Raw genomic sequence first — 21,892 nt, 5'->3', positions numbered from 1 at the left:
CGCTGATAGGGTTGGCCAGAGAAAGAATCTCTGGAACCTCGGTTTCGCGGACCTCCTCTGCCCCAAAAGGGGCATCTTCCATTGGAGTTTCCCCCTCTGCCTCTAGGTGAGAACTCAGCACGTGCATCCCGGAAAGAACACTGTGATTTCTTGTGCCACATCTTTCCGCTCCTCTGATTTCTGGAGTAGAATCGCTGAGGAGTGGAGTGCTTGACACCAACAGCAGACAGGGTCTTACCATCTTGTTCGCACCTTGCCAGCATATCTTTGACTTTAAGGCCAAACAAAGAAGTGGCCTCTATGGGGCATTCATGAAGGAAGCCTTAAAGGAGTCCGCAAAGTTGCAAAATTGCATCCAGGCATGTCGTCTGGTGACTATACCCACACCTGCCACTGTAGCCGCCCCTTCCGTTGCGTGAGAAATAAGACGAATGGAAGAGTTGGAAAGGGACTCTAGAGTGGTTATCTGAGAAGTCATATTATCATGGACCTCATCAGAAACACCTCTTGCCAAGGTTTCAGAGACCTGGTTGATAAGATCTCACTGAAGCCTGGTAAAATGTGCCAAATAATTCAAAGACCTTACGGCAAAGGTCGAGGAAGCAAACACACGCTTCCCTAATCTGTCATTCGGCTTCCAGTCACCCCTCTAAGGATCTTGAGGATGTCACCAAAGGACACCTTATCAGAGGGTGACCATGGGAACCCTTCCTCGAATACGTATCTTCAGTCAATGACTCCTCAGAGGAGTCCATGTGCTTCCTCTTACACAATGCTTTGCAGGGTGCATCCTCAGTGGGAGGTTCTGGGGAAGTCTGCAAAGATGGGGTCTCCTGAGGAGGAGAAACCTGAAGGTCTTGTGCCCAGTGTCCGACAGTTGAAACTTGTGACAATAGCGGCACAGAGGGGGAGAGGACTCCGACATGTGAGCTTTGCCAGCGGAGTTAAGCTCCCTCCCCATGGCTTGGAAGGCTGTCCCATCCAAGGAGGGATGGGAGCCTGGAACCGAGCAAGACAACCTCGAAACCAGAGTCATACCCCACCCCGACAAGCCCGCCCCCAGACCAAGAGTCTCAAGAGGACTGTGAACCGTTAAGAGAGAGAGGATCCCTGGAGGGTCCCATAGAAAAAAATCGGTGTGGAGCCAGGAATGCCCTCCCCAATGGCACAGCCACTGGCCTGAGAAGAGCCAGATGCCCAGTGTACCGAGGGCCACAAGGATGACTCTGGCTCCAAAGTGAGATCCAGTACTGGAGTCGGAGGAAGGGAAGCTGCTCTCGCAGTAATAGGCTTCGAAACTTGAGTGGAAGTCTAAGGAGGAGCATACGTTGAGGTTTGAGGAGATATACATTCACCTGAATGAGGGAACGTGGACTTCAACAGCTGGGAGAGACCTCTGGCCACAATCTCCTGGTCGACAAGCCGCAACACATCCTGTTCACAGAGACTCTTTGTTGACCTCATGGAGAAAGCTGACGGCGATTCTGGCCTTTCTAGGAAAGGACTGCATTGACTGCCAGCAAAAGGATCCAGTGAAGGAGAATATTTGATCCTTGCTAATTCAATAGGTGCAGAGCCCGGAGCCAAGGATGTCTGCACCAAAGAAAATGGTGTGGAAAAAGTCTGCTCTGACGATGTCCGCGCCATAGTAGTTGAAGGTGTCTGCACCGTAAAGGCAAAAGTCTGCCATGAAGGGTATGATGTAGTAGTGGAAAGTGTCTGCACTGGCAATAAGGACGGTGCTGAGAAGGACTGCACCAAAGCACATGTCGGTGCCGAAAATGTCTGCGCCGTGAAGTACAGAAGAGTCATACTTGGAGCCTAAGGTGACTGTACCAACGGTGCCGAAGGGGACTGAACCTGTACAGATGGTGCTGTTAAGGGTTGTGACAGAGCTGTCGGAATCGTAGTTGTCTGCACCGGGAACTGCGGTTCCAGTATTGATAAAGGAGACATGGCTCTAGCCAGAATCATTTGGGGCGGTGCCAAGCCTGGAGCCAACAGGATCACAGGTGGCAGCGCCGGAGTAGTAATCAATTTCACCTTATGAGTCAACTCCCTACGATCTCCAGAGGGAGAAGAAGGGAGCGACTTTGATGAAGAAGAGAAAGAGTGCCTCTTGTGGGGTTTAACAGGAGGGGTAAGCCCTCCGACCCAGAAATAGTCTCAGAGAAAGGAGACTTGAGGAGACCTTTCAAAATTAACTTCTTCCTCTCGTTGAGAGTCCTGGTAGAAAATTTTTTGCAAATCCCATATGGAGGATCCACAGTCAGGTAGGAGACATTAAGACAGTAGACACATAAGTCATGGTCATCGGAAAGCGGTAACTTAAGGCCGCAATCCTTACACTGCATGAAACCAAAGCTACTTTTCTTATCCGACATAACTGATGTGGAGAAGAAGAACAGTACCAAAAGGAAGAAGAAAGGCTACCCAAAAAGGGTAAGAAGAGAAAGGAAGGATTACCAACGATGGTAATGCAGAATAACCACAAGGTAAGAAAAGAGGATAATAAAGGGAAAAGACTAAAGGGAGAGAGTCTGAAGTGTACGATAGGGTAGGAAAATATTATGAGAAAAATTTAAAGTAAGAACAATTTATAAACTTTCAAATAATTAGACACTTAGCTGAGAGAGTGGCTTGACACGGCTGTACAGCAACACGGCAAACAAGATCTGAGGTAACAGGGAGCAGAGCATTCTGGGTAAGACCTTGACTCGAGAGTTTTTGGCTGATGTGATCTTGATATTGGCCGGCTTAGTTCCAAAGACAGAACCGATAACCCATCAGTAAGGAATGAACGAAGATCAGATTGCATATTTTGACACTACAATTTCCAATCAATTGTCCAACTGACCTTACAGTGCTCTGGTTTTATTCAAAGTCCAGTGGAATCGAGTCACAAGATTCTCACAACAGACTTTTTGGATTTCTCTCCATCACATTCAATTTATAATGCTCTGCTTGTCTTATTAGTTTTAAATAATCCATGTGTAAATTTACCAGTCTAGTAGAAGTGGATGCTGTTCTTTATTCTATTGCAAGTACTATTTTTGGAACAAATGCTAAAATTAACCTCATACTAAACTCCTCCCTTTCCTAGCCTAGTTTCTCCCTTTCGATTCAGAGCCCGAGGGCTCCTCATGACCATATTATGGGCTTATGAATTTTTCCACATCCCTTCATTGCTTGCTGCCATCTCAGCTGAAACATATGACATTCCCAAAACACATAATAAAATCCAATTCAAAAGGAAAAAAACAAACAAAGTCACAAAATGGGTGAAGGTTAGTGCTTTTGTTTACTCAAAATCAGCAAACTTCCTCAGACAGCATAATCAGTACACCAACAAATTTAAATAAACAATTTATATCACATCACCAACACAGTAATACAAAAAACACCCCCATTTACACAGCCTTATTAAATTATAAAAATATATATCATATACATGTGTAAACATCTCTATAAAAAACACATATAAATATATATAAAAGTCTATAAATACAAACTTAAACAATAATACAATCTATCTATTAAGGGCTTTGAGTCTGAGAATACTTTTAATAGAAATACTATCATTAAGACCCGGGGGGACTTGGGCATTCAATCTCAATTGCCAAACCAATTATTTTTCATCCAATCTCAAGGATGATGGTCCCCCCCCCTACAATTGTCATCCATTTTATCAATGACAAGAAAGGAAAATTCATGTGTAGGGTTCTCATTTACATGCCTAGCTAAAGCATTATTTAAAATAAGCTTACTAATGTGGTATAAATGCTCATAAATCCTGTTTTTAAGGGGTCTTTCTGTTCTCCCAACATAAAAGGCAGAACAAACAGAACAGGAACTTAAATAAACAACACCTCTTGAATTACAACTAAATCTGCCCCTAATATAATATTTCCGATTATGTATAACAAAAAAATTAGTAGTGTTAATATATTTGCACCAACGACATGCTCCACATTACAATGCGGTAAATATTAATAAGGCATCCCATTTTCAAGAATAGCTTTCAAGTTTTTCGCTTTTCTAAATACAATTTTCGGAAAGTTCCCCACACTATTCCTAACCATACTATCCTCCAATAGGAAACATCAATTCTTAATGAGAAGAGATTTTAACAAAGCCGTATCCAAAGAAAAGGTAGTAATAAAACTTGTATTCTCAAAACTTTTGTTAATGGAAAGATTTAAATTGTTAACTGTACCAGATATGTTGACACTATCCACAGTTGGTTCACTCAGATCAATTCCTAATGAGCTAGTCAAAGAGGTATTTACATCTATTCCAGTTCCCACCCCACCCAACAGTTCATTTTTACACACTAAAGGTTTAAAAGTCCCCCTCAATCTTTTATGATGGACTTCATGAACTAAATCATTCAAGAGTTTACTAGGATAACCTCGCTTGATAAACATTTCTTTCAAAAGGTTACACTCAACTAGAAATTCCTAAATATCCTAGAAATAAGATTTCCTACTTGGATGTTGAGCTCATTAAGGACAAAGTAAATAGAAGGTTTACTTCTAGGATATTTAGGAAATCAACCTACTCGAATGCCTTCCTTCACTTTTCAAGTTCTCACCCGTATCATCAGAAGAGGGCGGTTGTCAAGGTCCAATTGGTTCGGGAGGCAAGGTTGGTGTCCTTGGAGGTTGATTTTCTAGTTGAGTGTAACCTTTTGAAAGAAATGTTTATCAAGCGAGGTTATCTTAGTAAACTCTTGAATGATTTAATTCATGAAGTCCATCATAAGAGATTGAGGGGGACTTTTAAACCTTTATTGTGTAAAAACGAACTGTTGGATGGGGTGGGAACTGGAATAGATGTAAATACCTCCTTGACTAGCTCATTAGGAATTGATCTGAATGAACCAACTGTGGATAGTGTCAACATATCTGGTACGATTAACAATTTAAATCTTTCCATTAACAAAAGTTTTGAGAATACAAGTTTTATTACTACCTTTTCTTTGGATGCGCCTTTGTTAAAATCTATTCTTATTAAGAATTGGTGCTTCCTATTGGTTAGGAATAGTGTGGCGGACTTTCCGAAAATTGTATTTAGAAAAGGGAAAAACTTGAAAGCTATTCTTGAAAATGGGATGCCTTATTACTATTTACCGCACTGTGGCATGCTCAAATGTGGAGCATGTCGTTGGTGCAAATATATTAACACTACTAATTTTTTTGTTAAACATAACCAAAAATATTATATTAGGGGCAGACTTAATTGTAATTCAAGAGGTGTTGTTTATTTAAGTTCCTGCTCTGTTTGTTCTGCCTTTTATGTTGGGAGAACAGAAAGACCCCTTAAAAACAGGATTTATGAACATTTATACATTAGTAAGCTTAATTTAAATAATGCCTTAGCTAGCCATGTAAATGAGAACCCTACACATGACTTTTCCTTTCTTGTCATTGATAAAATGGATGGCAATTGTAGGGGGGACCATCATCCTTGAGATTGGATGAAAAAGAATTGGTTTGGCAATTGAGATTGAATGCCCAAGTCCACCCAGGTTTTAATGATAGTATTTCTATTAAAAGTATTCTCAGAATCAAAGCCCTTAATAGATATATTGTATTATTGTTTAAGTTTTTATTTATAGACTTTTATAAACATTTATATGTGTTTTTTATAGAGATGTTTACACATGTATATGATATATATTTTTACAATTGAATAAGGCTCTTTAAATGGGGGTATTTTTTGTATTACTGTGTTGGTGATGTCATATAATTTATTTAAATTTGTTGGTGTACTGATTATGTTGTCTGAGGAAGTTTGCTGATTTTGAGCAAACAAAAGCGCTAACCTTCACCCATTTTGTAACTTTGTTTGTTTTTTTTCCTTTTGAATTGGAGTTTATTTAGTTTATTTTTATTTTGTTTTGGTGGTTTATTCCCAAAACACATGTATCGTTCCTGCCTGAGTTGCTCTACACCTTCAAAATGTTATTTTTTAATTCCCAAGAATTCCCATTCTTGATGGGAGGTAACTTTAGGACAAACAGTAAAACTGATTTGATTTGTACGTTGTTAGAGTTGATTTTGAATAACAATGTATTTGTTTTTTAAATGTAAATATTACCTATAAAAGGTTGGCGTGGTTATGAGTATGGCTTGTGCCAATAGCTATGCCAACCTTGCACTGGCAAAATGGGAACATGAAGATGTTATAAGTAATAATGAGTTTAGTGAGTCTACTGTTTGTTACAAGCGGTTCATGGATGACATCTTTATTTTATGGAAAGGGTCCTTAGATCTAGTGCATAGGTTTGTTCAATATTTGCATTCTACCACATAATTTCCGTAGTTTACTTGTTCCTGTTCTACTGAATCAATTGACTTTTTAGATGTGACTATCAGCAGGGATTTCTGTGGTAATTTTAAGACTGCTGTTTTTAGAAAGGAATGCCCTATCACACAAGCCTAGTATGCATCCCTGTCACATACCTCAGAATGTGATAATGGGACAGGTACTTAGGGTTATGAGATTGCATAATGATGAGGTGACCCTTAAGCAAGTTTTAGAGGTGTTAAAAAGGATTTTTTGGATAGGGGCTATAGGAATAGAGAGCTGAATGACTGTATCAGTAAACTGTGGTCGGAAAGGGATACGATTGGTAGACCCTGTTTTCAGATATGCCTAGACAAGCGATAGTCATAGGCGTAAACAAGTTTGAGGGTAACATGTTAAGATGACAATGACTTCTAGTAATGTCAAAGTCATTTGTGACATCATTAGAGAGAATTGGGCTATACTGTGTTCTGATGACAGAGTGAGTCAAGTTGTTAAAAATTCACCAAGTTTTACATTTAGGAATAGTATGTCCCTGAAAAGGCAGCTTTGCTACAAGAATATGACAGATAAATATGTACCACCTTCTAATCGTGAAAGGCCATTTCCTTGCAGGAGATGCAAGGCTTATAAATTTATTTATGTAGGAGGTACGTTCACACACCCCACACAATGTTTTGTGATTGAAGCCTCACTTTATGCTGACTGTCCTACTAAAGATCTGATATACTTTGCTTTTTGAGTAGAATGTTTTGTGTATTATGTGGTGAAGATGAACAGGCTTTTTAAAGAAAGGATACTGGAACACGTCAACGACATCAAGAATAAGCTGAGCAATCCATAAGCCCAACATGTGTCAGATTTTGGTAAGGGGCATACTTTTAAGTTTCTAGTTTTAGAGATTGTAACATCCAGTATCAGAAGGGGTGACTTTTTAAGAACTTTACAAAAAAAAAGAGAACAGGACTGGATAGTCCATCTCAGTGCAGATAGGTTCCCTGGCATTAATAAGCGGATGTCCTTAAAACCCATATTGAAAGCTCGACCACTCCCACACTGATGTGTATTTAGTTATGTACATATTTTATTTTATTACAAGTGTTTACAGTCCAGTTATTTATTACTTATTATGTGAATTTTTACAGAGTCTACATTTAGATACAGGATGTTGTACATTACAGGTCTGATTGTAAGCTTTTATTCTATACAAGTTTTTTATGGAGATGGTTATATTGGTCAGTGTATCTGATTGATTGTAGTTTATTTTAAATTAAGAGGGATTGTTAAATGTGAATAGGTCTTAAGGAGCAGTCGTATGACTTTGAAAGCGCTTACCATCTTCTTTGTGATTTGTGTTTGCATTTATTAAAGTTTTTTGTCTCAGCCGTGGAGTTTGCCTATTATTTTCATTAAACAGGTAAGTTGCCTGAGGAACTACTAGTGGCTACTACAAAGTCACCTACTGTCAGCTGAGACAATGGAAGACCCTACAGTGAAGACAAGGACTCTTGCTTTTATTTATTTTTAAGTACATTGGAAGAAGAACTAGAAGGGCCAGGTAAGTTATGAAAAAGGAAAATACTGCAAGCCCAGATATCTGGAATTTTGTAAATAAATCTATGTCATTTTTGAATATTGATATGATTTATACAGAAGTGGATGTTCTGTACCGAGCTAAAATGTAACCACAGCATGCCCTGCTGGCTTAGAACAGAAATGTATATAAACTACTGTAATTGTGTAAATGTATATGTTTTAACAGTGGAAACTAGAACATAGAGGGTTAACTTGCAAAACTTCAAGAAAATAGTTGAAATTAAATTGTTTTACAATTGTGCTCCAATGTTATCTTTCAGTTTCAGTCAACAGGAGACAGGATGTCTACACTAGGGGATTATCTATGTTGTTTTGTAAGTGTTTTATTGTTTTACTTCTTCCAGCAGTTGCAAAGATTCTATACTAGGGGATTCTCTGTGTTGTTTTGTAAGTGTTTTATTGTTTTATGTCTTCCAGCAGTTGCAAAGATTCTATACTAAGGGATTATCTGTGTTGTTTTGTAAGTGTTTTATTGTTTTATGTCTTCCAGCAGTTGCAAAGATTCCATACTAGGGGATTCTCTGTGTTGTTTTGTAAGTGTTTTATTGTTTTATGCCTTCCAGCAGTTGCAAAGATCTGAGAGATATGTATTTTTCACAGGGAGATGTTAAAAAAATGCTGATAGTTTCTGACAATGTGGGGTTAGCTTGGGAACTAAAGTCAGGTGACACAAAGTGATGTCATGCAAACTAACTCAGCAGTAATATTTGATATTAATTTAAAAACTCTCTGAGAAGAGAAACAAGGGCATTTTGTATTTGCCTTTGACCTAACAAGAACATCCATTCATCGCCACATCTGCACTTGTCTTGCTGTAAGTACGTTTTTAGGGCATAGTAACTCTTTTAGAGTCAGACAGGAATATAGTAAAGTATTGCTTACATGTTTTCTTTATTTATTTGAGACTGTCCTGCAATGTTGCTTTAAATATTTCATGTGATTCTGAACTCTGATGTAACTGATTACTTACTAAGTATTGTCTTGTTCTTTTAGTATTTATTATTAAATATATTTAAACCTTTCAATTGTGTCTGGTGTGTTTAGAGATATTTAAGCTCTTAGAGAACTTACATATCTATATGGTGACACTGTATAGGCCATTCCTAAATAGCCTTGCTCTTGGTCAGACTACCATTTGGATTAATAGTAACATTACACAGTACGATTGGACACCCTTTGCTAAGGACCTTAAAGTAGCTGATAAGTAGTGGCTGGTGGCAGTGGAAAAGCACAGTTGTGTACACTTACCATAAATGTAGATGTTCAAGTGTATTCACTGTTGCAATCATCACACTTGGGTTATCTGCCTGCAGGTAGCCCTCAGTCGGCCCGAATAGCAGAGACTTAGTATTTCTGCATTGGATGCTGTCACTCCAGGACTGACGTCAGGTCATCAGGGATATAAAAACAGGCAGCCGACGCCATTACATCAGTTTTGCTTGCTCCAAATGTCAGGAGCCCCCCAATAGGGAGCTAAGCTATGGTGGGAAAAACACCACCAGTAAAAAGTATATACCAATACCAATACCCCTGTAAGGGGTGAGTAATAGACACAGAGAGGAGAGTGTGTGAGAGAGAGAGAGAGAGAGAGAAGGGGGCTGGAGGGAGGGAAACCAGACTGCAACAGTGAATACACTCGAACATCTACATTTATGGTAAGTGGACACAACTGTACTATGTTCTTCGTTTTTCACTGTTGCAGTCATGATACTTGGGTTGATTCCCAAATCTGAAGAAAGGGTGGAGGCAGTCAAGAAGAGTTGGGGCTAGCTAGTATGCCCTGCAGAACTGCTGTTGCAAAACCCACCCTGGATTTGGAAAAGACAGGCAGGTGATAATGCTTGGTGAGGGTGTGCACAGAACTCTAGGCAGCAGCTTCCAGAATGTCCCTGGTAGGGACTCCACTGTGGAATGCTGTAGAGGCAGAAGTTGCCCTAGTGGAATGTGTTCTGACCCCCTGAGGGGTTGGTTTCCCATGGTGGTTGTAGCAAAAATGGATACAGTGTGCTATCCATTTGGAAATTGTTTTGAAAAGGCCTTGCCCTATGCCCCTGGTGCAAACCTGAGTAGTAACTGGTCAGATTTCCTGAAGGGCTTAGTCCTATACAGGTAGAATCTGAGCTGTCTGTGCACATCCAGGGAGTGCAGGATCCTTTCTCCTTTATTTTGAGGATTAGGGAAAAAGGTTGGCAAGTGGATGGATTGGTTGAGAGCCACACTGGACACCAGTTTAGGCATAAAGGAAGGGTTGGTCCTGAGGGAGACTGTCAGCATGAAAAATAATGAAGGGTTCCACAGCCATAAGTGCTTGTAGCTCAGACACTCTTCTAGCTGAAGTGATGGCCAGAAGCAAGGCTGTTTTCCAAGAGAGGAATTTTAACTCTGCTGATGCTGCAGATTCTTAGGGGAGTAGTGTGAGCTTTTCCAGTACAAAGTTAAGGTCCCAAACAGGGATGGGTGCTCTCCTTGGTGGCCTTAAGTTGTTTACCCCTCTCAGGAACTGTTTGATTTGAGGGTGAGAGAAGAGAGGTGGTTCAGTGTTGTAATGAGCCAAGATGGCAGAGGCATGGATCTTAATGGAGAAGGATAGGCCTCTGTGGAGTAGATTTGCTAGGTAATCCAGGATTATAGGTAAGGAGGGCAGTGCTGTGTCCTCTCTTTTAGAATGAATCCAGGAGCTATACCATTTCTACTTATCAGCATAGGATCTCCTTGTACTGGGTCTTCTGGTTTCAAGAATGACGTTCAGCACCTGCTTGCTTAGGCTGGTCACTGGGGGAGAATTCAAGGAATAAGCCAGGCTGCAAGATTCAGGGTTTGCAGTTGTGGATGCAAGATCTGTCCCCCCTGCTGAGTGAGGAGGGTTGGGATCTGGGGTAGGTGCCAGGGTGACAGGCTGTGCAGTAGTGGGTACCAGTGCTGGCGTGGCCAGTCCGGGGCAATCAGGATTGTCCTTGGTTTGTCCTATCTTATCTTGAGTAATATTCTTGAGAGAAAAGGCAGAGGGGGGAATGATTGAGAGGTTTTCCCATTGGAAGGATAGGGCATCCACTTTCCAGGCTCTGCTGTAAGGTGTTCTGGTGCAGAATTTGCTATCAGTCTTTGGTGATGGAGGTCCAGTTTTTGCATGATGGGCATGTTTTCCTCCTAGGGGCACGAGCAGTTGGGCAGAGGTGAGGAGTAGAGTTGAGAAGTCATTGTGAATTCTTTCCGTAAGGGGGTGGCTTAGCACTCCCGGTTTTTGAAGTGGAGGCACTCCATTGCTTAGATCTCTGCATACTCTGAGACTGTAGTCTGGTGGGGGGGGGTCTGTTTCCCCTGGGTCTAGTTTGAGATGGCCTTGAGGGGGCTGGAAAGGACTAATGTTTCGAGGGACAATGCCTGCTGAATCCAGGAGGCTGCACTTGCAAGAAATCTTTGACTGTCTGCACAGATTTAGCTTTTTCTTCCATCTTTTTAGAACCTCTTCTGCTTTGGTGCCAAACAAATTGTCCTTGTTCAAAGGAGCATCTAGTAATTTTGATTTGACATGGTCTGGCAAGGTCTGCTCCTTAAGCCAAGCATGCCTTCTCAGTACAGAACCAGTGACTGCTGCCCTGCAAGATGCTTTTAGGGCATCAAAGACACATTGCAAAGTATGCTTACTGACTTGGCTTGCAGAATGCATAAGCTCTTGTAATTCTTTATTTTCTGCACAGTCTGTAAATGTAGTTACTTTTTGCTTAATAAGTTCCATAATATGTTGCTGGTACTTCAGCATGTGAAACTGGCAATCCAATGCCCTAATGGCAAGTGTTGCAGGGGTGTATACTTTTTTACCTCATCTCTCTAAAGCTCTGGAATCCCTGTCTGAAGGGGTGGAATTCTTAGCTGTAGTTGCTTTTATATCTTTAGGCCCCTGGGAGATGACCTCTGGATCAGCAGTAGGATTTTTGAAAAGAAATATGTGAGAGTCAGGAACTCTGTAGTACCTGTCTGGTTTCCTGGGAGCAAGAGGTAAAGTATCAGGAGTTAGGCTGGATTCCATAAAGACATCATCCACAACATCCAGAACTGGAGGTATTGCTAAAGGCCTAAGTTGTGGCAAATCTAAAAATTCTCTGAGTCTCTTTTTGGACTGAGGATAGTCTTGGCATTCCCAGTGGAAATGCCCTCTTAAAGTATGTAGGGTTTCACCAAAAGATAAATCTTCTGGAGGTGAAGCAGAGGGAATGGATTCCTCTGCACCTGAATCCTCATAAGCAGATAAAGGCATGTCTTTATAATTCAGAAACCTCAACTTCGTCGGACTCTTTGTCTGTTAAAGCTGCTGGGGACAAGTCTCTTTTTCTCTTAGCAGGGGAAGGCTGGCTTCTCCTAATCAGCATAATCAGGTCTTCTGCCATTTTAAGCATTTGATGTTGTGGCAAGGAAGCAGGTGCTTGAGATTGGGTCATCGTTTTTTTAGGGGTAGCTTGTACTCTTGGCCTTAGAAATTCGGGAGCTTTAGACAGAACTGAAGATGCAAAAGAAGTCATCATTTGTGCTAAATATCGGTAATGCAAAGAACTTCCTCAGAAGCCGGTGCCTGCACAGCGGCTCCAGACCCATCCAAGGTAGAGACATCTGCAGGTTCCGTAGTCAAAGAAGAGTCTCGCGGCATACTGGACTCCGAATGGGTCTCAGTAGCGGCCTGCGAATCTATCGAAGTGGGCATCAGGGGCTGCGAAAGTGCCTCACTGAGTATCGGTGAACTGGCGACTAGCTTAACGGAAGCACCGTTGGCAGTTTTGAACCTGTGCAGTCTGTCCCTATCTTTATCCTTACGTTTTTTTCGGTGGATCGGTAGTCGGATGGCTTACCGAAGCCATTTTGGAATACGGAGATCGACAGCGAAAGTATTTAGTGACAATAAAGACCCAACGAAGAACAGTTCGGGTGTTGACTAAAGCACAAAACCGACAGCGAGGTACGTCGTGGTCTGGGCCTAAACAAGTGAATGGAAATCTTGGTGTGGTATTTGTTTCCACAGGCGAGACAATTGTTAACTTTTTCTGACATCGGTTAGAGCAAGAAAAAAGGATTCCCAATGGGGTACTTAGCTTTAGAAGACTTCAGGATGATTCAATTCGGAAACGAAAACTCACGTAGCGGCCGACTGGCACTCGTGCGAACTACTTCTGCTTCGGGCTCCTTGGCAAGAAAGACTGATGTAATGGTGTTGGCTGCCTGTTTTTATACCCCTGACAACCTGATGTCAGTCCCGGAGCGACAGCAACCGGTGAAGAAATACTAAGTCTCTGGTATTCGGGCCACCTGAGGGCTACCTGCAGGCAGAAAACCCAAGTGTGATGACTGCAACAGTGAAACACGAAGAACATCTACCTTAGTCTGGACGGAAGGGGGATAGCTAGTAAACATCTGCCAGCCTTGCCCAGGTGTGTTTGTGTGTGTTTGTAAATAAACCAAATCTCAAAGTGTGTGTGTGTCAGCTACTTGGGCAGGGACACGAAGCGCTAGTTGGTGCTGAAGGTCTTAGCTTGGCCACTCAGCTGAGCTCTCAAATCTACAGCTATACCAGTGGGGAGTCTTATTGTGGATCTGGAGAAAGATGGAGAAACCAACCCCAGACTGACTGTGATCTCTGTGTGCTCTTAAGGGAAATTGCACTTTAGTGTGTGTACTTGTCATCCTCCCATTGCATACATCCCCAACTGTTGCCAGTGGTGAGAATTGAGGCTCCTTGATTATTGGGCCAGTGTAGGGGCGTCACATAAGTATTCATGCTGTAACCGGAAAAGAAGCCAGATTGAAGGTAAGCTATACTTTTAGGGGTAGGTCAGAAGGCAAGCTGTCACTTGGTATACACTAGCAACACACAACTCCTACAAAAGGAATTAAATTCTCCAAAACAAAGTTACACAAGCAGAACATAACATTTCTTCTATCAAAATAGAGACAATTCTCGGAAAGTTAACTGCCCTGTAAAATCCTCATAAAATATAGAAATAGCAAGTGAACAGAAGCATTAACTTAAAAGTACATTTTTTCACAAGAAAAATATTTTATGACTGTCCAAAATTACTAGAATAAACGGAAATAAATATAAGACCTAAGACACCAAATGACAGTTGGTGCCTAGAAAGCAGTCCCGAGAGACACAATAACAGTAATTTAGTACTATATGTCGACATAAGTGAATACTAGGCTAACTGCCCTGAAAAGCCATTTTAAGCCTAGCCAACATCCTGAGGTCAGAATCAAGCCCCATACTTTGTGTCTGTGAGGTGAATACCTTAACCATTTTGCCAAACAACATGTATGAAAAGCCCATATTCTTAAAGACACACATCTCAATTTTCACAAAAAACACATGAAAACACAAAATACACTATAAAATAATATAAATATATGTGGAGGTGGTCCCCAGAATGGGTCTTATCTAGCTGACAGAACACCTTTGCAGATAGCTGCTCCAGAGAAGCCTCAAAGATGCATCTGAACAAGGAGGTAAAATAGTACTGAAGACTTTTAGTCACTTTGGCTGCTTACAGTTTCCTGTAAAAGGAATTAGCTATGGGCATCTAGACTGTGTGGGAGAGGTTTAGAGTTTTGAGAAGCTGGCCAGGTACTATATCCTTGGCAAGACACAACTGGTAGGCTACAGCAGCTTTGAGAATGATGAACATCAAGTAATGTGCATGTTGGACTTTTTTTTAAACATAACGTTTTATATTATTTTTCATTTACTGATGATTTGATATTTTTGTGTAGAGGTAATAAGTTAGTGTTTCAACATTTTGTACACAAGTTATGTAAGAACTCTTTGGTTTCACTACAGAAGCTTAAATCCAAACCACTTGAAAGCCACTGTTTTGCAGCCTGGGGGGTTATGACAATAACAAATTCCTTGGCAATACCATTGCGAGAATACTTATCACTTCTTCTCTTGCTACCAAAAATAAATGCGAAGTGAATTTTCACACTACACACCAAATCACAAAAAAAATGACATCAAGAAAAGACAATGATCCATCCACTTTGAATTTATTATTCATACTATGTCCCATGGCCTAATATTTCTAGGTGTGCTTCAACGTTTTTTTAACTCTGTTTCTCTTTTCCAGTTCTAGCTAATCAGTAAACATTTTCTTAACCGTGTTACCTTTGGGGAAAAAAAAGGTTTTGACAGAAAACCTTTCGGACTATCAGTAAGCTATTCTGCCTAACTCCTTTTATATTAAACTAGTTTGGAAAGAAGCAAGATGTGATATTACTGAACTTATGCATTCTTCATTCAACTGTTAAGAGGTAGAGCCAAATGGCTAAATCAAATAAAAAGTACATTTATCACTTAAAAAATCTTGGAGTGTCATACAATGGGTTCAAATGCACATTAAATGTACACTGTTCCATGAAATGGCACAGTGATGTTATTCCAAGATACTGTTATAACAAGCATCTAACAGCTCATACGCAATATAACATATGCAGTGTACTTTGGCTAAGATTCACTAAAATCCTCACTGCTCATGCTAATTGCCCAATGTGGGTTGGTTAATTAGCACAATGTCAAGAAAATATGATTCAAAGATAGGTACAGCAGCAGTAAGACCTCGTTATTGTCTCATTACCATGTCTCTTAATTGAACACGTCTGTCAGACATGATCAAAGTGACCATGCCAGTGTTCTCCTATTACCATGCAATCAATATCCTTTAACCAGAATGTATTAAGTACTTTTACTGTCTTAAATGCCTATTTTTTTAAATAAAAGTTTTACAGCTTTGAACAACAATGGCAACAGGAGTAAATGAAAGCATGTCATCCTGTTAATGGTCAACAGGTAAGGGTGTGTCTAGCAGTTGTGATGCCTTTACATAGCATGTATAAGAAATGTATCACTGTTTTTGCAGTGTAATAGTAGACACACATGCACTACTGCATAATGCAAACATATGAAGCAAAAAACACAGCAAACCCATAAACATACATCAGACAACTTACCACTCATTTTACTGGCTATTGAGTGTAGAAGTATAAAGGCTTGACTATGACCCAGATGACCTGTGTCTGAGAGGTGGCCCAGCTAAAAGAGAAGCCAGTCAGAGATGGTGGGTGTAAACAGCTTACACATGCTGGGGGTTAATGAGGCAGCCCTTCCCATTGAAACAGTAACATCAAGTACAGGCTGGGTATAGTTGCTAGGCAGTATGAAGGGCCAGAAACAAACACTCACCAGATGATCTCACATTGTAGCTGGGGTTGACCCATACTGAGAAGTTCACCAGTCAGCTGCCAGCATTGTGGGAGTTCCACTTGTTCATGCTGCCAAGTTAGGGTAAGGGAAGAAACCCAGCCTCACTAAGGGTAAGTCTCCTGCTGGGCTCAAACTGTACAGTTCTCAAGTCCATAGATAATTTAGATACCATCCAACTCTCAGTCATCCATCCTTCCTTTCATCCATCCAGCCATCCATTCATCCAGTAGCAGTCCCTAACTGAAGGGATAAGATGGAATGAAGGGGGCTCCAACTGGGTGGCCAATGGTCAAAGCAGTCTGGTGGAGAAAAATATTCAGTTAAAAAATATGTATCTAACTTCCTTTAAAATTAAAGCAAAATGTTAACATAAAACTAAAACCTACAACAAATAAATTTGATTAGCATTATCTTATGGCTATGAGAGAATAAACAACTCAAACAATGAATTAAACATATACAGAAAGTCACAGTTTTGCACAATAAAGGTTCTGAGTGGCTAAAGTGCTACATCCTCTAATCAAGAGTTTTGAGTCTGCCGGCCTCCATTTGCTACAGTATGAATCTGAGCAATTTCAGAAGGTGCTCCCAGGTCACCATGAAAAGTGACCTGTGCTTAGTGCAGTTACCTAGTTAACAAATAAATAAAATGAGAAAAAAATATAAATAAATAAAACATTTTTAAATTGGTAATGTGGCTTATCAGTCATTACCTGTTTTGGCTGTACGTAGTCCTTTATAAATGAACAGTAGTTTTCTAACTGATTTCTTTCTCGCTTTGATAATACTGGATTAGTCCTGCAAAATTATTTCAGAATACATTAATTCATTATTCCAAATACATTGACTATTTTAAGCCCTAGTGTTAATGATTTAATTGTAATACACAATACATAGGAGTCGCTTATTGTGCTAATTCTCTGTCTTCTGACTCAGATGTATATTTATACCACTGCATCAAGTATGTATCTAGTTATGCCTCATCATTTTACAGACTTTAAAAAAGATATCCCACAACACTGTGCCAGTGCCATCCCCGAATTTGGTCAGTATATAACTTTTGAATCTGACTGTTGTTTACTTTCCTCTGATTCAGCCTCAAAAGCTGCTGCTGCAATCAGAGACAAGGAAGCATTAACCTGTCAAAAGAATCAGGAGCACTTCCCAAATGAGGTCAGCTCAGAGGATGATCCTGGACCTGAGCTACTGAGTGCCAAGTCCCCAAGAGGAAGAGATGGCTTTGAAAACCTTGGAGACGACTCCAGCACCAGGAACCAGACACCAACTATTTAGCTTTGAAACTAATCTCAATCTGACAGAACTGGAAATGAGAGAATAAGGGACGTAGTCAACGCCGAAGTTCCTTGAACTGTCGGAGCTGACTGAGGAGAGCTGAAAGGGTTTGGACACATGAGAACCAAATGCAAAAGGTGAGCCAGTTCTGGAGTAAAAGGTGATGGGGTCAAAGAGCCTGTATCTGAAGCTCCTTTCGGGAATGAGCTGGGAGGACTCCCAATTGGATCTGTGTCCTTAAGAACTTCCTCATCATAAGGTCAACATCCATTTCAGTGAGACTTCTGGTGGATCAGAATGACCTCAGTGATGAAGCTATCGATGAAGGTCTGGGAAAGACATTTCTTCATCAAAATAGACAAATGGAGCAGAGGGCTCTGGTGAAAATCCAACATGAGGAAAGGGAGTTCAGAGCCCACTAGCTGATGGATCCAACAGCCTTGGTGCTTTTGGTACCAAACAAAGGATCAGTTGGATTTGGGGACCTTTTTCAGATTTTGCAGATATCTTTTCCTTCAACTTTTTCTACTCAGGTCTTTTTTCTGTTGACTTCTCCCTTTTTATGTGTTTTTCTTTAGAGATTTCTCTTTCCTTTTTTCTGTCTTATTGCTAGGGGAGGTTGATGCTGGCCTACATTTAGAAGACATAGCTAAAGAAGCTGAAGACTCTGGGGGGGAACAATCCTTTTAAAATAAGTTTCTCTTTCCTGCCTTGAACAGCCCTTGACCCAAAGGCAGCACAAATGTCACAGTCAGCCTGTAGGGGGGAAGCACATAAATAATACACATAAAGAGAGTGTGGGTCTTAAGGGAATATGAGTCCGCAAGCCGAGCACTTTTTAAACCCTTAATCTTGTCTGACATCAGAAAAATTATTACAAACACAGCAATCGAACATTTTTTAAACACACACGTGACTAATTCTCATGAAAATATCACGCTTTTATCCTAACAATTAAGTTATAAATTCAAAGAACTATCTAGAAAACACACCAAAAAACAGTTAACAGCTAACATGAGACTAAGTAAAAACCAATAAAACCCAAAAAATTACCTAACAACTATAAACTACACTATATGTCATAAACAGGGTAGTCAAAGGTTATCAAAATTACAGAGAAAACACCTTTGTTACTGTAAAAAAATCTCTGAGCTCTCAGACACACGTCTGCATGATTCCTGCAGCAAATGAGATCTGCGGTAGATTAGAAGGGAGAAGGGAATTATGGGTAGGAGAAGAGTCAGGCAGATTCAAAGCTCTGGAAGAAGGTTCTGAAGATGGACCTGATCAGATCCAGCAATCCAAACATTGAATCACATGAAAATAGATAACACAGGATCTAAAATTTAAAAGTAAAACAGTAATTTAAAACTCACTGCCTCAAATGATAAGAATGTTTCAGGAGAGTTCCAAAATCAGTAACACTCAGCAAAAATCAGACAGTTTTATCACAGAAATACTGTTTTTTTTTTTCATTAAAAATGTGGAATGATTTTCCCGAAGGGAACTTATCTGTCCAGTTATGGAAAAACGGTAGCCAACCACTGAACCTCAAAAGCACACAAGAGAAATGCTCTTTGGTGCCAGAAATGTTCTAAAGAGATTGGCACCCAGACTGATGGTTTTTACCCTGCTCTGCTCGAGCATCATCCAATGGTCTGAGCACGTGGAAGGTACAGTTAATCTTTCGAGGCTGGCCAGCTGTTGTATCCGAGACAGGATATAACCCATATACCTTGGATACTGTAGCAGTGATCTAAAGATGGACATTTAAGAATTAACACAAGATCTTTTCCTTCATGGGCTCTAGGAGTTTGAAGAGACATCCCACATGGCAAGGGGAGACAAACCCCCTCATATAGACCACATCACACATCATCCTTTGGGATACAGCGATCAACAGGAAATTGGTTGTAATTAAAGAAAAAACTTCCCTCATCATGAAGACAGCAACACTCCTGCCCCTCAAACTTTATCCCTGGAAGAAAAAAAAAAGGCTATAGGGTTGTCATCACTTGTAGGAACAAATGGGGTAATTAGGCAGAGAGAGAGAGAGAGAACGAGAAATATAGATAATATATATATATATATATATATATATATATATATATATATATATATATATATATATATATATTTATATGCACATACTATATATGGTTTACTATTGAAATTCATATGGTCTAACATTCATTTGATCGCCCCATATGGTCAACACATGAATATTAAGTAGTTCATTTGATCGACAGCTGCATGCAAATTACCTGTCAACATTACGTTAACAACAGGGTAAGGATATACCCTTGTCAGCACTGTTGTGCGATCCCAGAGTTGTAATATATAAGTAGCAGGTGTTTTTCGAACATTTAAACTTTGACATTTTTTTTCCAGTATTTTGAACGTTCGGTGTAATGACTTTTGACGTTATGACCATCAACCATGTGAATTTCAACATTTTGCTAGTAGACAGATATATATATATATATATATATATATATATATATATATATGTATATATATATATATATATATATATATATATATGTATGTATGTATGTATAAAACACACACACCAATATATACATATATATATATATATATATATATATATATATATATATATATAGATATGCATATGGGTCCACTTTTTAAACTAGAAATACTGAAATCTCGAATTTCAGTATTTCGAGTCGAGAATGTCAAAAGTGCAGTTTTTCAAAACTGCACTATTTTGAATGTTTATTGAATCTGTGTTGCGTTTACTTTGGTGTGTTATTCAGTGTGTGCTGTCACTTTAAGGGTTGTGTGGTATGGCGGGCGATGTTCATGTTTATACAGAGCTTCAGGTAAGTGTTCAACTTAAGGGTTTTAGTGTTACTGTATTAATATTTAGTTGTTGTGGGGAGTTGTAGAAGTAGGTTGGGGTAGGTGGGTGAGAGAGAGTGTGTGTGTGTGTGTGTGTGTGTGTGTGTGTGTGTGTGTGTGTGTGTGTGTGTGTGTGTGTGTGTGTGATGAATGTTATGATTTTTGTACGTGTAATGTGTGTTCATATGTTATTAGTGACTTTACATATGACTGTCTGCAGTGCAAGTGTAGGGTAAGTCAGGGAAGGTGTGTGTTCCTTTTCGTTTGGGTTAATGCGACCTGGGAGTTGGTATATATCCTGCAGAAACGTATGGTGGTGTTATCGGTTTTGTTTTTGTAGTGTTTGCATTATTTTGGGGAAGGGATGTGTATTTATTTGTGTTTCTGAGATTCTGGGTTGAGTGTTCATGATTATGGTATTTTGTGTTTTTGACGGTTCGACATTCTCGACTCGAAATACTGAAATTCGAGATTTCAGTATTTCGAGTTTAAGAAGTGGACCCATTTACATATATATATAAATATATGTATGTATACATACACACACACACACATATATATATATATATATATATATATATATATGTACATATATATATATATATATATATATATGTACATATATATATATATATATATATATATATATATACATATATATATATATATATATACATATATATATATATTTATATGTATATATATATATATATATATATATATATATATATATATATATATATACATAAACACATGTACATATACACATATATATATATATATATATATATATATATATATATATATATATAAATAATAAAACTCCTTTTGAAAGTGAAGACACGACACTTATGCAAAATAACTTCACTATACAATAAAACATAAGTAAAAAGAATCAAGCATTAGACATAAAAGCAAACATCAGAGCCGATATCTAGCACTTTCATCCCTTTATTCGTAGTCAGAACTTCATCACAGAATGAGTTGGAATTTCAAAATGCTATGAGAAAACCCTAAAAAGGGGTGGTACAATGTAAGAAATAACCAGTTAACAAATAGTACAGTATGAACAATATTGCATAGCAACCACAGAACCAATAAAAGAACGTATGTACTAAGAATGCTTAGTGACCATTGGTATAAAAATGCATAGTAACCATAACTCTAATAGAAACCTATGTACAGAGAATTAAACTGTAGAATTCCAACGAACAAAGACTAATAAACAGAAGTTAGTAAAAAACCATAGTGACCAGCTATCCAATAAAGAACAGTGTGTCTTAACAGAAAATGTAAATCTCCTAAGGAAGGAGAATAACTATTTTAGTGTTACATTAAAGGTCCCAGTTTAAAACACATTTAATGTTCAGATTTTCATTTAGTCCTGGAGGTGCTTCGGCATTTAGTCTCAACTGCCAGAGTAGTTCTTTCACCTCCAAAGAGATGTTAGCATCACCAAAACATTTCCAAAACTAGAAATTTGAAATTAATAAAGTTCCTGCAGGACATGCTATGTTTAGCTAGAGCATTACGTGTATCTTTATGTCTAATTGCTCTGCAGTGTTATTTTATTCTTGTAGAAAGCAG

This window comes from Protopterus annectens, chromosome 4.part0, assembly GCF_019279795.1.
Source record: "Protopterus annectens isolate FY-2018-M chromosome 4.part0, PAN1.0, whole genome shotgun sequence".
In the NCBI taxonomy this organism is placed as follows: Eukaryota; Metazoa; Chordata; order Ceratodontiformes; family Protopteridae; genus Protopterus; species Protopterus annectens.
The sequence above is the reverse complement of the archived record's forward strand: the minus strand, read 5'-3'. Positions refer to the sequence as shown.